Source organism: Lissotriton vulgaris, chromosome 8 (assembly GCF_964263255.1).
Source record: "Lissotriton vulgaris chromosome 8, aLisVul1.2, whole genome shotgun sequence".
NCBI lineage: Eukaryota > Metazoa > Chordata > Amphibia > Caudata > Salamandridae > Lissotriton > Lissotriton vulgaris.
The window spans coordinates 1,568,920,859-1,568,937,916 of NC_141696.1; the positions used below are offsets into that span (position 1 = coordinate 1,568,920,859).

A 17,058-nucleotide genomic window follows, 5' to 3' on the forward strand; every position below is an offset into this window, starting at 1 on the left:
AATCTCGCTCCAAGACACACAATCCCACTCCATGACACACAATCCCACACCACATAATTCCAGTACACTCAATACCACACAATTACTATCCACATTATTACACTGCACACAATGCCACATTATTTCACTACACAGATCCAATCCACACAACACAATTCCACAACTAACTGTTCCAATCCAAACCATAAATGACTTGCATATATGCAAATTGATATATTGCAAAATCATATATTGCAAATGCTGGTTTACCTTCCAATGTGTCCCTGCAGATCCTCTTCCTCGAGGGAGCTGTAATCCTTCTCCTGCCCCTGTCGGCTCTCCTTTGTGCTGCCTCCTGCTCTCTGGGGCCCCCATCCCCATCCTTGTCCTCTCCCGTCTCAGAGGCGGTGCCCTGTGGTGAATGCTGTCTCTGGGGCCCCCACCCCCATCCTTTTTCCGGGCCTGGCTTGTGGCTCTGAGAAGAATCTCAGTGCAGGCTGCTTTAGAGCAAGCCTCTCTCTCACAGCTCTCACCAAAGAGCTGAGGGAGCTCCCTTCATTTACAGAACAGTGGGGGCCTCCCCCTGCACTGCGGTGGCTGCAGGGGTGTTTGTTACACCCCTGATAAAGGTGACATCCACACCCTCCTCGACCAAGGTCACAACACAGCCATGATCCTTTTTAGGTCTTGGCTAGTAACGCGCTGAAAGCGCGTTCTCGCCAGAATACTATAGTCGGGGACTCAGCAGTCTGAGAACGCCGAAGTGAGACAAGACCTGGCCGCGCGCAGCGTTTCCCCATAGGATAACGTTGTGCGCGCGGCCAGGTCTTGTCTCCACAGCATTGCATGCCTGACCGGATCGCGTCGCGCCCCTCTCTGGAATGCAGGGGGAGTCTGCAGAGGCGCGCGGCGCTGTTCACGAGGCACGCGGTGCTCATAAACAAGCTGGCTGCCTCTTCTCTCACCCGCCCTCCCACCTTCAGCCTCTCCCTCTTCAGTTGTTAACTCCTCCTTGTTTTCGTAGCTTTGAAAACACGCCCTCAAGGTATCACGTTAACCCCTCTCCGCCAATGCAGTGTTTTCTGAATTTCACATTTTGCGTGATCCAGAAATGCTGCCAATAATCTGCTTGTTTTATTTGAACCGGATAAAGTTGCTTGCGCAGTTAAATGCTGCGCTTTATTTGGCCTCTTGTCACTTTCGTGGAACAGAAGAGTGAAACACTGTAAATTACCCCCGCCCCCTACTTCCTACCCCAAAACCAACTATTCGGGATTGTTGTATCTTCGCCACCTACTTTTCGGAGGCAGTTTGTATGGTCATCGATTAAATTCCCAAGTTTGCATTTCTGAGCGTTTGATCCATTCTAGAACATTGCTGTTTGAAGAATAGTGCACGCTGGTGTAAATGTCTCAATAAACCGACCGCTACTGCCCAGCCTTATAAAGGGTAGGAAACTGCTTAAAATATGTATTTTTTTCTGTTAACATTTCGTGTGGCAAGACGTAGAACCTCGTAAAAACGAATCTTTTTCTGAGTGTAGAATGAATCACTAGAGCTGAGCTGAGCCGCTGGAGTCGGCTATAAGAGTTCGGACCCTCCCCTCCCCACCCTGGTAAACTCGGCCTTCAACCCTTAGGAGGTTGCTAAATCCAGTACCTTTAAATTGGAGCAAATAGTACCAATTTTTATTTAGTGCTTAGAAAAGGCACAGCTCGGTGTTTAGCGCTATGTAAATAACACCCCATTGTTATGTGAAGGTTATTTGTCTGCAAATATGAAGATATCGAGGATTCCTTGTGCTCTTAATGATGCCGCATAGGAAGCACCGTTTAACACGACGCTGGTTCATCCAGCCGCGCCGCCTTTGAAGGAAGGACTCCAAACAAAAATGCGAGTAGTTGCATGTTTTTGATGTCTCTAATTCCTGGCATTCCCGCTGCCTGTGAGAAAGGCAGGCCCGACCCCCTGTCTGACCTGATTTAAACAGCCCGGTGTGTTTTCTACCCTTCATCCTCCCGTGAATAAAAGATAACCTGACAATTCCTTCAGGCGGAGCAGCCAGACGAAGCCCAAGCAAACCAGCAGCACAGCGAGGAAAAAAGCTATAAAAAGAGAAGCTTTGCACAAATTGCTATTCTACTCGCTGAGCAGTCTGTGGATTTCTATTTGTGACTACCATTATTTTTATTAACAAAAAAATCTTTTTCTGCTCCTTTTGCGTGCGAATGATGGTGGATTTCTTTTAAGACATTTTTTGCATGGCACACAATCACTCTCTATCTCACTACCTCACAACTTCACTCTCTCTCTCTAACTCACTACCTCACTCTCGCTCTATCTCACTACCTCACTCTCTCTCTTTCTATCTCACTAACTCACTTTCACTCTCTTTCACTACCTCACTCTCTCTCGATCTCACTACATCACAACCTCACTCTCTGCTTCTATCTCACTACCTCAGAACATCCCTCTGCCTCACTACCTCTCTCTTTCACTACCTCACTCTCTCGGTCTCTCACTACCTCACTCTCTATCTACCTCACTCTCTCTCTATTTCACTCCCTCACTCTCTCTCTATCTCACTACCTCACTCTCTCTCTATCTCACTACCTCACTCTCTCTCTGCTAATGCAATAGGTCTCGCATATGCAAGCAATTAAGCTATTGCCAATATAAATGACAATGCCATTTATTTAGGGATACAAAAAAAAATGAGCAATGCCAATAGCTCTACCTATAATATTGCCGAGACCATTGCATTGTAAATGCTTGTTGATCTCAGCAGCCTTCGACACAGTCTCCCACTGCAAACTCACCGCCAGACTCCACGACGCCGGCAGACAGGGAATCTCCCTCGACTGGCTCCGCTCCTTCCTCACCGGCAGAACCCAAAGAATCAGACTTCTGACCTCCCTCTCCAAAGACACAGAGATCAACTGCGGAGTACCCCAAGGATCATCGCTCAGCCTCACGCTCTTCAACATCTACATGGCCCCCCTCGCCACCATCATCAGACAGCATGGACTCATTATAGTACCCTACGCTAATGACACCCAACTCATCCTCTCCCTCACCAAGGACCCCATCAACCCCAGACTCAGCTTCTTGGAAGGAATGTTGCATTCTAGTTGAGCAGCAGCTGCCTGAAGCTCAACTTGGAGAAGACAGAGGTCCTCAGATCCTCCCCCTCTGCACTGGACAACACCTGGTGGCCCACCGCACTCGGCAGCCCCCCACCCCTACGAACCAAGTCCAGAACCTCAGCGTCGTACTTAACTCCTTCCTCTCCATGACCCGACAGATCAACTCTGTCACCTCTACCTGTTTCAACACCTTCCGCATCCTTTGGAAGACTGTCAAATGGATCCCCCTGAAGACCAACACCCACCCACTTAAAACAAGCAGACTGGACTATGGAAATGCCCTCTATGCCAGGATCAAAAGGTCTCTGAGCCGCAAACTCCAGACCATACAGAAAGCCGCAGCCAGACTCGTCCTCGGCATCCCTCGACCCAAACACATCACCCAACACTTGCAAAACCTCCACTGGCTCCCCCTCAAGAAAAGAATAACTTTCAAAGATGCTCACCCACGCCTACAAATGCCTCCACAACACCGGACCCCAATATCTCAAAGAAAGAATCTCCTTCCATGTACCCAAGACCAAGAGAAACCTCTGACTTGCCATCCTCGTCGAACTTCTGTGCATCTGCAGAGCAAGAACAGGTGGAAGAACCTTCTCCACATCGCGACTAAGATCTGGAACGATCTCCCGATCAACATCAGAAGCGCCCCCACTCTGCACATCTTCAGGAAGACCCTCAAGACCTGGCTCTTTGACTGACCGGAGCTGCTTCCTCTCCTCACCCTCCCCCCACGGCGCCTTGAGACCCTCATGGGTGAGTAGCGTGCTTCAAAATTCCCTGATTGACTGTTTGGGATGAATGAGAGAATGGAGGTAGAGGACATTTTGAGAGATATAGGGTGAGAAACAGGATGCTGCATTGGATATGCTGAATTAGAAGAAAAGTAATAAATATATAGATCAATAAGTGCATGGAAGGTAGATAGATGCATAAAGGAAGTAAGTATATGTAGATTAAAGATGCATTAAATAAACTCCAGCTTTCAATTGTTGTTTTTATTTATTTATATATATCGTAATTCTATAGTGAAGCAATAATACTTACACTTCTTTAGCAGAACTAATGAATATCTATATCCATCTACCTATATATATATTTAAAACATAAATATGCTACATGTTTATACAAAGCAATACACATATATAGGTACACATCTATAGTACAAATAAATGCTTATATACAGAGGGTCGAAGATTTACACAGCAGTAAGTCTTGATACAATCTTTTCAAAACACCTTACAGGTTTAGCCGTCTGCTAGAATCTTGTAATAAGACAAAAAAATCATTAAACAGGGCTCGAAAAATCATAAAAACTTTACTAGACTTGCAGGTCTAGTAACTTGAATACATTACTCGATCTCACTATTATGTACTCTACCCATGAACTGGTCTCATCCTCATTGTCCCACAGTTCACTTTACAAAATCCTCTAACTTTAGTCACAGAAAGAAAAAACATGTAGGAACACAAACTGACTTTGGACCTCTGTCTCTAAAGTGGAGAAAGATGGCAAGATAATACGATTTAAAGGCAACTTTATTGCTCATTTACTTTGTGAGCAAGTGGAACACCTGTTGTCAGCTCGCCAGAATGGGTGAGTAGGCTGATAGCTCGTCCTGATTGAATCTAGTTCACTATTGCGAGTGGATTTTCTGAGCCCTGTTAGATTATAGATACATCCATTTACATAAATATATACCCATATAGATCCAAAGAGGGTCTATGGATCAGCCCTCTTCTGTCATGAGTCTAGTTAAACTCTGTTTCCATCAGTGTCCGGGCTGATAGTCTGTGCTTCAGTTTTCAATGTTGTTCTTTTATAGTAGTTTCACTTTCATTTCTTTACTTCTCCTCTTGTTATTTTCGTTTTTTGAGAGGATAGGGCTGCTTCCCAGGCATTGAAACGTCTGCTTGACGCTCATTTCATATGCCGTGTGCTGCATCCCGCGTGGTCATTTCTTCTACATCAAGCAGCCATCATGGAATGCTGTTGTCCATATTGAGTGTATCATTGTTTTACCATTCCAAGATGGCCAACGCTTTGGTTATAAATGTGGCAGCCATGCTGGACACTTAAAACAACGATAGACTATTTACAATACCACTTAGAGAAGGACACCCACTGCCATGTTTCGTTTCATTATTGGAAGTATATTCCTGCAGTGTTTGGACCGCATCATGTTGTCTTTTATTCTACTTGTTTTCTTTGAGCTCATCTAGCGTAAGTTATTGAATATGTTTGTTTTATTGTGATCAAGTCATAGGGTGAATATTAACCCTTGACAGTGAACTCCGCTCCGTTTGCGGAGTTCTCCACACTCTGTGGAGCACATGTAGTGCCCAAAAACGCTGCACCGCAGAGCGGAGAGGAGGGTTTTTTTGGAGTGGAGTTTGTTTCCTCACTCGTGCTCATCAATGCCAAGTTGGCTAGCGAGGAAAGTCCACCTCCTCGTCAGATTTTTCCTTGCTTGCGCTCGCTGAGGTCTAGTTGGCAAGCGCGAGTGAGGAAAATCTACCTCCTGGCGAGATTTCTCAACGCGGTCAGTCGGATTTCTCAATGTGAGTGGTCGCGGCAGGTTGCGCCCACTAATGCTGAGAAACCTTTCGTTCGCGTTGAGAAAGCTGCAGTTTGAGTAGAAATCTATTCGAGCAGCAGAAAGGAAGCAGCGCCCTCTTGCGCTGCGCCTGATGCTGTTTGCGATGATTTTACAACGCGAGAGTAACACCCGCCACACAAACAATTCACCATGAACGGCCTGATCCTAACGCACTCCGCCGTTCGCAGAACTCCGCGTCGTGCGGCACAGTTTTTATGTCACACCTCAGAACTCTGCGAACGCCGCCCAGTCTGAGTCTGGCTGGACGGACACAGAAGACACTTTCAATACAAATTGACGCATATTGGCATTGCCAATGCTTGTTAGTAAAGGCACGGAGTCGATAGGTCAAGTCACAGCAGCCAAGACAGACTATTTAGTCATCAGCTTCTTGGCGCACTGGGGTGCTTCGTCTTGGAACGCCCTTAAAATGGCGCCCTGTGCTCTCGCCCAAAAGCGCTTCTGGCGGAGGGTTCAGGACTCGTGACGCTAGTTGGCACCCCCGCTGGGACGCTCGCCTTGGAGGGGAGAAGTGTCTTCACTTCCGGTGTCAGTCTGTGCACTGCAGAAGCTGCAGAGGTAGGTACGTCCCACACACCTGCCCAGGGTGGCCAGCCCAGCTGTGGCCAGCAGGGGTCAGTGTCGGTCCAGGCTGGCGCTCTGCTCTCAGGGCTCCGGTCTATAGCGCTAGGAGGGAAGGGCGCCCTTCTACCCGCTGCAGCCCCCTCAGGTATGTTTAGTGCTGCCCCCCTCTACTCCCCCCGCCCCCATTCTTGGGCATCTGTTCTCCTGGTATAAGAGAAGCCCCCTCCCTTAGCTGCCTGCCCGTGGCCCCCACCAGCCCCCTCCAGGAGGCCAGTGTGCTCAGACCAGCCCACTGCCTGCTGATGCGATTACACTCTAACCATAAAGTAACCATTAACTCCCCCCGAGGTTAAAGGTCAGCACGCCCCCTCTCTCCTCACCGCAGCGGGGCCTCCAGTCGAAGGGCAGAGCTGGCACGCGCAGGTACAGCCGAGTTTAACTTTACAAACTCTCAGAACTTTAATGTAGGTTACATGTTCGTCAAATGTTTATGCATCCTGTTCATGGAATTGTGTATTCTAAATCCCCAAAACATACAAAACGTGTGTGAAACGCTCCGTGTGTTCTTAAAACATGGATCTTTCAAAGGTACTGAAATGCTATGTTGTATGGATTATTTATTTTAATCGTAATATATGCTTTTATTTGTAGACTCCAGAAGTAGGTTTGGATCCGACGTTATTTGCAGATTAAAAATTCATACAAAAATACAATCTAAATGAAAGTCTAAAAGATGCAACTTAATGGTGAAAACAAAGCACCATGTACTATTGGAACGTGTGTTCGCGTGCTTAATGGTTTTGGTATGGACAATGAATATGCTAATAATTTGGAGTTACGCGTCTGACATGCAAATGTCTGTCATTAATCTGTGTTTTGGAACTCTGAACGGCCTGTCCGCGTTATGAGCCCTCCTTGACGCCAATGCATGGTGACGTGTTTGAGTAAACTACCCACGTGTTACCCATTGACAGGGCTACCAGACTCATTAGAAATGTGCCTTTCCGTCACCACATTTCTCCCCACCTGCGGAGCCTCCATTGGCTGCCTGTCCACAGGAGGGTCGAGTTTAAAGCGCTAACAACACCTATAGAGCTACCAGGGGTAGGGGTCCCTATGTACCTTAGACAGAGAGGGCCCGATTCACAGAACTAACTTAAGACAAAATCCTAAACTTACTACTTTTGGTATTCACAGAAGTTAGGATTTTGTCTTAAGTCTGTCTTAAGTTTGTCTTAAATCTGTCTTAAGTTTGTCTTAAGACAAAATCCTAACTTCTGTGAATACCAAAATGGTAGTAAGTTTAGGATTTTGTCTTAAATTAGTTCTGGGAAGCGGGCCCAGACTCCGGAAATATCGCCAGACTCGGGTCTTGAGAGCCAATCTCCAGCAACTGCTTAGGATTCCTCGTTTTTCTAAAGCCAGGATTGACGGTCGAGCTTTCTCATGGAGAACTGCGTCTCTGGAACTCCATGCCTGACCACCTTCGTAAGTCCGAGACTGAACAAGCTTTTAGGAAATCATTTAAAACCTGGCTTTTCGGCCGCCCGTAGACCACTCCTTTCTTTCTTCCTCTGCTGAATCCGCTGTTAGCGCCGGGACACCTCCGTTGGAGGTAGCTGTGCGCTGTATACATGACCAATTGATTGATTGATTGTTTATTTTCATACTAGAAGTCCCAAACTAAAATATTGGTCACCAAAGACAAGACTAGCGTGAACACCCAAAATGAAACCGCCCTCTGGCACAAGGGCACTCATTCGTAGATGATCTGCATACATTAAAATAATGTCACCTGAAGAGGCTGGTATTCACCTGTACAAAGGCAAGAAAATCCTGGTAAAAATCTCACTAACGGTGATACAAGTACTGTATCTACTGCTTTAAATGCTCACACAGGTTAAAATATGTGGGCAGGACCAAAAGAGAGATGGAAATTAGACTATCCAAACAGAAAAGCAATATATGTAACAGAAATCCAAAGTCAACGCTTGCAACACATTTGGAGGAATTGAGACCAAACTTAATTCAATTAAACTTTCAGATTTTGGAGACCATTAAATTAGGCCAGGAAACAGAATTTGGAAGGACTATTTCAAGAAGATATTGATTGGATGAAGAAATTGGATTGCATCCAACCAAAAGGTCTCAATGATAGAATATGAATCTCAGGTTTTATTTTTTTTGTAAAACTTTTTTTCCTTTTGTTTTTTTAGGTTTTTACCCCATCTCTGTCTGTTCTTGCTTCGGAGCCAGTAGGCGTGAGCTCTAATCCAGGCTTATCTCTTTACCAAAACTGCTTGATCCTGGCAAATCTTTTAACATCCCGAAGAGTCAGTTCCCAGATCTGCTAATAATTGAGAGTGCCCTGCGGCCGTCAGTTTACAGTGTGTGACGTGCAAGACAAAGCATTCATTCATTCACTGATGAACACTATGGTCTTGCACCAGGTTTCTTTGTGCTTGTCCAAGATCACATGCGTGATGAACTAAATGTCAAGAACTGCGGTGAATGAGAGATTGCGGGGGAGTTGCGTGCAGCATGTTGTGGACAAGTTGTGTTCTGCTTGCTTCAGTGTAGAAATGCAGTGCTACAGTTTGCAAAGAGGCCATTGGTTGCAATGTGGGGATTTACCTCTACAAAAGCGAGTTTGGGCGAAGGCAGGCCCGAGGTAGAAGAAGCGAGGAGTAAAGACCGCGCTGTCAGAGGGGGTTGAACCCACAAGTAAAGGAATTGTTGGGACCGGTGCCGAAGCTGCGGCACTCTTCTTCCCAGCTGGATCCGGCACTGCACCTCTGAGGTGGACATGTCATGGTGGCCGTCTTCACCTTCGGTCGCTCAACTCCATCTTGCGTTCTAAGTTACAATCTCTGGATGCTGGCTCTATGGTTGAACCTCTAGGGTAGGCCGCCATCTCTTGATCCGGCTCAGAAGCTCTTCTGGGCCCGTGGACCTAAAGACGGCGGTGCACAAAGACCCAAGTCCTGGCCGTGGAGCCGGTGCCTCTGTGGACACCTGAGGTTCTGCACTTCTCTGGATGCTGGCTCTATGGTTGAACCTCTAAGCTAGGCCGCCATCTCTTGATCTGGCTCAGAAGCTCTTCTGGGCCCGTGGACCTAAAGACGGCGGTGCACAAAGACCGAAGTCCTGCCCGTGGAGCCGGTGCCTCTGTAGACACCTGAGGTTCTGCACTTCTCTGGATGCTGGCTCTATGGTTGAACCTCTAGACTAGGCCGCCATCTCTTGATCTGGCTCAGAAGCTCTTCTGGGCCCGTGGACCGGCAGACGGCGCTGCACAAAGACCCAAGTCCTGGCCGTGGAGCCGGTGCCTCTGTGGACACTTGAGGTTCTGCACTTCTCTGGATGCTGGCTCTATGGTTGAACCCCTATGCTAGGCCGCCATTTCTTGATCCGGCTCTGAAGCTCTTTTGGGCCCGTGGACCTGCAGACGGTGGTGCACAAAGGTCTAAGACCTGGCCGTGGAGCCTGTGCCTGTGTAGACACCTGAGGTTCTGCACCAGGAGTTCAATGTTACTTCAGCTGACCCTCAAGAAGACATTCTCCGCCCACCCTGAGCTGCTCAGGGTATCTCAGCTCAGACCTTCACTCACTTCAGGTAAGGACCACGGACGACCGTGTCGAGAGCCACGTTCATGCCGGGTGGCCTGGTCCATTCGTTCCAAGAAGCCCATCTCTGGGTCGGCTCATCGCTGTGGCCTGATGGAGGGTCTCCAGTGGAGGGGATGTACCACCTCGTCTCGCAGGGGTTTGGTTGCAGCCCCTGTATGATCCTACAGTGGTCGCAGAACGAGGCCGGTGGACACGGCGCCCTGACCTGAAGATCTCAGCTGACGCGTTTGTTAAATTTTAACCAGTTTCACAGTAACCAGGACAGTCCGAGATGGTGCACACAGTGCCTTGTGCACACACAGATGATTTGTGAGTTTGGAGCAGAACAATAAATGAATATCACGACTCTGAGCCACCCCTGGAGACCAGACCGTCAACACACTAAAGACACCATCAAGAAATTGAAAATCAACACATAGAATCTGAAAATACTATGTGTATTCTTAAAATGTATAATTCATCTATACAGTCTGGGATTATTCCAAGAACATGGAAGGAAGCATTTGTGCGGCCTATACTGAAGAAACCAATGGCACTCGTATCTGGCTCCAAGATATTGGAACGAGCTGCCTGTTCCCCTCGAAAAATCTCTATTTAACAGCTAAAAGCCTTCCTATTTTAATCACACTCTCGCGCTCTAGTCTCAGGATACAACTTCTAGGCAAGCGCCAGAGGCCCCGGGTGATTTGCGCGCTATAGAAATTAATTTAACATAACATTTAACATAACAAAATACTGCCTGAAGTCTCCCCTGCGAGGCCGCCATTCGGCTTACATTGAGCGACATCACGAGGATGAACACCTGCACAGCCCCACAAAGGAAGACCGGTGAAGGCCACACCTACACCTGGCCAGCCATGCTAGGGACAGGGGGTGACAGGGCAGAGCTCCAGGTGGGAGCAGGACTGAGGCAGAGAGAGTAAGTGATCCAGAGATGAGTCTCAGGGGTTCGACCCCTCAAGGGGGGCTGGCACCCCACCGAGTGACCCCGGCCACATTATCACCCAAGAGTAGACATCCTCATAGTGCCAATATCGGCCACACTCACCAGCCCTCCCTCAGCAACATACATGTAGCATAAATAAGCAGACAAGACAACTTTTGTTGGAGAAAATTGCTGCAGGTTTATTAGCATATACATATGCCAACATGGTGGGTTATCTTACAGGCGATCCAAAGGCAAGCCGCCCCTCGCGGCCTACCACCTGATGGGCCAACTTGCACCGTGGCCTTAGCCAATCGTTGCTTAGCGGTTGTGGTGAGGGGATAGCCCCTCCCACTTCTGATGAACCGTCGGTCCACCCTCTTGCTCACGCCCCCCCCCTACGAGAGGTGGAGCGTTCAAGCGACCCCCGGTTGTACAGGTTTCCAACCGCCCGTAGGATAGCGGGGCGCTGTCGCACCCCCAGGGTCCACCGCACAGACTTCCTAGGGATATTAGGCCTCAGCACCCTTTTGTGCTCCTGAAGAGGGTACTCCCGGGTACCTTTCCGCCTCTGGATCGCCCTGTAACTCCGCCACAGCCCTGGGTGTGGCGACCGTCGCAGCCAGGGCCCCTCACCAAGGCCGGCATTCCTACTTACATCCTGCTATTTCTAGGGCCTCTACCCTAACCAGCATGAATCAGTCCATGCTTATAATGGGCAGATGTACCCCTCGCTCTCAAAACACCCTGTGAATTTGGCGTGTAGCCCCCAGGTCTATTGAGGCCAAGTCTCCTCTGCCTAGTGAAATGACGCATAGCGCAAACTTCCTGCGCGCAGGCTCCATCGCCTCCCCTGCCAAGCTCCCTGACACAGGAGCCAGGGGTGATTTCCGACCACTGACGTTTCCCTGTCCCCCTGGATGCTAAGTTGCACCGAGTGGTCGTTGTGGTCTTCTAATCTGGTTCGTACTTTGCCACATTGACCAGACAATTCCCTTGTTATTTTAAATTATCCCTGGTGCACATAGCAAAGGTGTCACAACAGGCTTGAGGGAATAAGTGTATGGTGTCCGTCATTAGACCCTGCACCATTTCGGGAAGTGCCGACCTACAGATGCCCGGACCCTGTTATCCACCTTTGACCCTTGATACTTACACCAGTATTGGTGTCGAACTACAAGATTGTGCGTCACATGTTTCACTATAGTCCTTTTTGGTGGCTTCGCGGGGACCCATCTGTGTCCCTGCAAATGCTGTGTCACGCAGTTCAGCCCTATAATTTCCTAGCCCGTCCCTCAAAGACACCTACAGCCCGCTGCCCCCGCAGCTCAGGTGAAGGGTTTATGGCCCAGGACACCCCAGTTTGTGTTTCTAACATTAGCTCCTCTACAGGCTCCAGCTATTGTGATTAACTACCCCTGTCCTGGTAAGGCCTGCCAGAGGCCAACCCCCCCACCCCTCCTTTGGTGACTATCTTGCCATGGGGTATGTGCCCTAAGCACGGGTGTCCTCGCATACTTGCCATGAAACAAGAGGGGGAACCCCCAAACGAATACTTGCCCGTTTTTGAGCAGTTGGAACGCCCAACAATCCTTCTTCAATCATATTTGCCAAATTAAGCTCTGCCCCCCTGCTCCCCTCAGCATATTGCACCCAAAACAATAAAATAGCTAGCCGCTTCTGCCAAAGCCTGGCTATAGGACGGGATTTTTTGTCTGTCTTGGATGATCTCGAGGGTCCATCTCTTGGTGCATGCTTGCAACACTTAACCTATTCCATTAGTTGGACCGCCCACTGTCTGGCCGCTAGCCTCTCTGTCATGAGTATAAGGCCAGTTTGAGTTTTCATAGGCAACTTCCCTTCTTACCACTGTGTTGAGCATCTCCTCGTGTTTATCACATGTACTGTTCGTCCCCCTTTGCCTGGCACTTGTTGGACCCTATGAAGTTTTTAACAAGCACCGTATGCACCTGTATATACATGTTGTGCAACTAGGGGAACTGTTACTTCATCACTCGTACTTCCTGGCGTGTGAAAACTGCAACGGGAAACCTTACTTTAGTACCTGAGTAACCATCAAATGAAATACTGTCTAGGGGAAAGCTTACCAGTGGACTTAGCTAAGGGCCCGCCACTGCGTGTCAACCCAGGTTGCTGAATTTTTTACTGTTAAATATTGCCTGCCCACATCCGGACCCTTCATGTAAAATGAGTCAAACAATCGCCTACATGGCCATAAACGCACCAACCTGTGTCCAGAGGAATTAGACAAGTAGAGTCTTATTGTATCAGCCAGACCCGAAGCGGAGCCAGACTAGAAGGCCCTAGTGGGGACAGACTGGAGGAGATATGTGTGGCTAAATCAGGCCCAAAATTCTGTGCAAATTGATCCCGCATCACCATATTGCCAATGGGCCTGAGATAAGAAACTGGTGATGCATAGATGCAACTTATGTGAATGTCTCAGTGTGGGCCAGAAAGTCGCGCTTACGGAAGTCCAGACTTGACAATACCGTTGTCCCTGACCACCTGGACAGGCCCTCTCCCCTGCGGTGTGCAAACTCTATAGTGAGTCACAAGTACTGACCTTCAGATAACTACTGTAAAAGACCCCTGGGCACCCCCCTAATGATTACCATACCAGTCTTCTGCCAATCTACCCATGTGGTTAACCCTCCTGTCATCTATGAGTTAAGGCCAGTAGTTGAATAAGGTGATTGAGCACCACTGGGCTGAAGTGTAAGGATGTCATGGTAATTGCACAACCGCTACACTTAACACTGCTTCTACTTCTCCCCTACAAGAAGTCTGAACCGAGTTGGCACCTTGCCCCCCAAGAGCACTTAACCAGGAACAGCCTTCAGGCTCCTGTCCCAGAGCACGCCTGGGCCATTCCTGTTTCCGTTCCCACCTGTCCTTCTCAGAGTGGTGCCTGCGTACTTGATCCGATTGTCCTGGAATTAGAAAAAAGGTTACACTCCATCCCTGGACGTGCGGACCCAGAACCCCACACACTGGCCCCAGTGTGTTCTTCCCCTGTACCTGCTCCAAGCCCTGGCAGGCCAGCCTGCTAGGCGTGGTTTGACCATCATAGAACGAAACCCGTGGTTTCTGGAAGAGAGAACAAATCCATGAAAACAGCCCCTAACCAGCACTGACCGGTAAGACTATTGCTAACTCAATCGCCAGGATAAGAGCCCCTTACTTGAGCACCAGTTGATGTACAAAAGAACTCATTCCATTATTGCACATGGGATGCATGATTTGCCCAGACACACCATTTGTGTAAAAGAAAACGCATTTCAATATTGTCACAGGGGATGCAAGATTTTCCCACACCCTGCCATTGCTAACCGAGCGAACCCCCCCGATTAATTTCCTAGTAAATCAACAAATTGCTCAGACTCATCAGTTGTTTTAAAAGAGAAAAACATCCCTTTATTGCACAGGAGCCACCTGCTCTGCTCAGACTCACCAGTTGACTACCAATGGATTACTTCCATGGGGCGTAACCTGCGCGCCCCACAACAGGGACATTAATGACTCCAGGGGAGAACCTGGCTGTCCCAGACCCTAGCTCACTGCCGCCCCCAGTGTGCATGACCCTTCTACCTGTTGATAGTTCAGGTGGCCCCCCCCTGTGAGTCGGGCGGTTCTCCAGCGCGGTTCCTGCATGTGAGACATAAAACATCCATTAGAAGCCCTGCCCCCCCCGCCCCCCTCATATACCAATATATATTCTCTGCAATGAGGCAGGGGCCATCAATGCCCCCCACGTTACCAAGGCTAAGCCTGTTTGTCAGTTACGAGAACTAGCTTGCCCATATTACATTCCCGGAAGGAGTTGGGTGCGGCAAACACTTGCGTACGGCCAGAGGTAGTAGTGTAGTGCTGCGCCTTGAAACTAAGTCAATTATTCAAATGCTACGTCTGATAATGACCATTGCACTTTGGTGTGTGTGATTTAGTATCGCATCTTAACTGGTCCCCTTACCATTCTACCCAGGAACACCTCCTCATCCCAGGCCTTCAAACTGACCTCAAAGCTCTCCTCCTTTAAAGACACTTCCAAATACAATTCATGCCCTCTCCATTATCTGAAGGAAGTCCTTTTATTATAGCAAGTTCTATTCTCCTTGACAATGGAAGTGCCTTCCCAGTGTGTTCTTGTGGTTAGAGAGTCTGCCATTTATTGCAGTATTATCCTTCTACCTGTTTTTGGTACTCTTTTGTAACATGCACACGTCACTTTTATCTTGTAACACACTGTTTGCTACCTCTTACACCGTGTTTGCTTCCGGTACTTGCACAAGTGCCACCATTACTTACGTAACGTTTGTTCTTGTGTTTGACTGTCTGCCATGTGTTGCAGTCTTATACCTCTACTTGTACTTTGTACTCTTTTGTAACTTGCACTCCTGTCAGTATTTCCTCCTGTGCAGCACCGTTAGCTCCTCCTTGTATTATTTGCCCACGTTTGTCACTTTTCTTCATGTAACCTAGCGTTTGCTTTTGTAAGGAGTTCACCTATAGTGCTCCCATGCATCCGTTCTGTTCCTAATGTAAAGCGCCTGAGCTGCCGAGTGAGCTCTTGAGTAATGCTTCGCTGTGGGCCTGACTCAGGGAGGAGATCGCCACAGGAAATGGAGGAAGGCAAAAGGTTCCCAAGTCACCTGCCTAGACTAAAACGGGTCCGAGGATGCCCACCCACAGTCCGGCTCACCATTATAAGAAGTCCCGACTCCCGTTGTGAACCTTATCGGACGCTGCCGGGTCTGAAACTAGCCCCTTTGAAGTTACATCCTAAACCCAGTCTCTAATACCTTACAGCATGCTTGCAGCGACACTCCTGTGCACGTACCCATAGCGTACAGCACGCCAAGACCTCATCAGACTAACGGAGAGGAAGGGAATCCGATCTGGCCAGCCGCAGCAATGCTGCCAGCACTGCTTGCACGCCATCCTCTGTATGGCAGCACGAGCTCACATGCATAGCCGACGCGCCCAACTAAGACAGTACCCCGCTGCACCATTGCGCATGACCCTTGAGAGAGACCTCTGTGGCCTGAGGCACAACTGAGCTCTAAGCTCCGCTAATGACTCCATCCGAAGTGAACCAAAGAGAGCGCTCCTAAATGATGGCAACATGGTCTGGGTGTCCTTCCGCCTTACACTCAGAGGACAGACCAAGCCAAAGCTTCCGTCGCATAGTGTTATGACGACTCGCCCCGGAAGAATGAGTGATGCACCAAGGCAACAGAAAGTAGACAACAGACTTCTTGGAGTAGGCACTCGTTATTTTCCATGTGCACTGAAAACAACAACCTTGCGCACACTCTTCAAATCACGGAACCAACTCACACCGGCGCCAGATTAGCTGTTTTGTTTGCATCCCTCTTGAGGCGGAAGCCGGGAGGTTCTGTTCCTGACATCTTCGTGAATTTTGTAATTTTAAAAATACAATTATACAATTGCTTGATTTAATAAGCTTTTAGTCTTCCCCTCACCTCCCTGCTACCTGGGCCACTCTCAGCTGAGCATAGACGCTGACGAGTCGGTCCCAGGTACTAATTCCACGGCAGACATATTGGGTGGGTTCTGCCAAGGAGGTGCCAGGGGCCAGGCCGACTGATGCGTCGGACCCCTCTTACTTCTCAAGCGCTGTTTACTCCCTCCGGGCCTTGTTAGCACTTAGACCCCCCTGGCATTGCTGTCATTATAAATATGTACCGGAGGAACTGCAATATGGCTTCGACTGTCAGTGCTCTAATACTATTCAAAACTCCTCCCCCTGCCGCGCCTCTATGCATTCCGTCAGTTAGGGAGTTACAATCCTCTTCCCCCCCATTCTGGAGATTCGGGGTTTCTTATAAATGCTCGCTCATTAGTGAAAAACACCCTTGCATTTAGAGACTTTATCTCAGAAAACAAGCCTTCTTGGGCCTTCATTACTGAAACTTGGGGCTCAGAGTCAGCTGGTCCTGATTTGGTTGACGCCATCCCTGAAGGTTACACTTTTGCGAGACTCGACAGAACAGGTCGAAAAAGTGGGGGAATTGGTATTTTACATAAAACCTCCTCTACTTGCCGTATCGAATCCCTCCCCTCCCCTCAGAACTCCTTCCAGGCCGTTCATTTTTCTCTTAGTCCCTCACCCACAGTATCCCTCACGGGTATTTTAATCTATAGACCC

The 17,058-nt window shown here is 48.6% G+C and overlaps 1 protein-coding gene across 3 annotated transcripts in view; it reads left to right on the forward strand.

Moving 5' to 3' along the window:
• Positions 1-17,058, forward strand: part of HAO2 (hydroxyacid oxidase 2) — a 208,455-nt gene that overhangs the window by 106,688 nt on the left and 84,709 nt on the right. The window contains exon 1 of one of the 3 annotated variants that reach the window (XM_086935843.1): positions 6,681-6,733. The exons of 1 other annotated variant lie outside the window; for it this stretch is intronic. The gene's annotated coding sequence lies outside the window, so the exon portion shown is untranslated. One more of the 3 variants, XM_086935844.1, reaches the window with a different exon arrangement.